Source organism: Salvia splendens, chromosome 14 (assembly GCF_004379255.2).
Source record: "Salvia splendens isolate huo1 chromosome 14, SspV2, whole genome shotgun sequence".
Lineage (NCBI taxonomy): Eukaryota > Viridiplantae > Streptophyta > Magnoliopsida > Lamiales > Lamiaceae > Salvia > Salvia splendens.
Window position 1 is genome coordinate 10,649,406 of NC_056045.1, and position 1,201 is coordinate 10,650,606.

Consider the following 1,201-nt stretch of genomic DNA (forward strand, 5'->3'; position numbering starts at 1 on the left):
GTTCAAAAGTTTTGTTTCCAACTTATGGAAGGAGTAAAAAAACAGTATTAACCATAACAACTAAAATATTATATCAACCATTTTACATTATTAATCACGTATTGTGTTTTGATTCTAATAATTATATATGCTCAGCAGCTCAGTTATAAGCTGAAATCTTGTTATATACCAATTACCATAACACATTCCCCTCCCTCACTTAAGTCTAAGTAGCAGCAAATCAAGTGTCCCTACGAAAATTAATACAAAAACAGCAAAATAACAGAAGAAAAACAATTACCAGATTAAAAGTTAAAAACTTATGAATTGCTGGGGTTTCCCGTAGAGGGAAACCACTCCAAAAAATGGTGTATGCCACTTTTAAACGACGAGCACACGATATACTTTAGTAAAAGGCGAAAGAATAGTTCGCTATGTGCCCCAACGCACGGCTGCAAAATTTTAATAGGCCATTCTCCTCCTCATTTTATAGTGGCACTTAGTACTCTTGGTCTCTCGCTCCCGATGTGGGACAATTTACTCTACATACCAAATCACTCTTTAGAGCATCTCCAATAGAGATAGGCCAGTCATTGGCCAGTCATAGCCTAGCCACAAACTCCACCTGCCACATCATCAGCACTAAAAACTCCTCCTGCCACATCATCAGGACAAGCAACTGGATAAGAAATAAGCCAGCCATAGCCTAGCCACAAATAAACAAAATTATAAAAAACAAATAATTACAATCACACAAAATACGGAATTAAATTTACGACACAGATACGGGAAAATTCAATAATAATATTAAAATTTAAAAAAGTACATTAATTAAAAAAAGTACATTAATTAAAAAAATTATATTTATTTAAAAAAAAACTCCACCTCCACACACGAGCCCCCCGCCTCCGCCTCACTCCTCGCCGTCGCCGCCGCCGCCGTTGTCGCCGCTATCCGGGACCCCCAAATCTGCGGCATCTGAGCCCGCGTCTGAGCCCCCCAACTGTGCCGCGGCGGCATTCAAATCGGCCGCATACTCACGAGCATTGAGTGAAGAAAACTCTTCTCCTCGGGGTCAGTTGCCACCTTCTAGTCAGCTAAGATCTTGTGCATCTGAGCCCGCGTTTGTTGACGCGCGAAGAAGGCGAGCTCGGCTGTCAACCTGCCAACAGGGGGGATGCGGACTGGACCTCTTGGGTCCCCTGGCGAGCCCGTTGCGCCC

The 1,201-nt window shown here is 42.4% G+C and overlaps 1 non-coding gene across 1 annotated transcript; it reads right to left on the bottom strand.

Moving 5' to 3' along the window:
* Positions 1 to 314: 314 nt before the first annotated feature.
* On the bottom strand, positions 315 to 434 carry LOC121766201. The gene has a single exon (XR_006042936.1). It is a non-coding gene; the product is annotated as a U5 spliceosomal RNA (small nuclear RNA).
* Between the last annotated feature and the right edge of the window lie 767 nt (positions 435 to 1,201).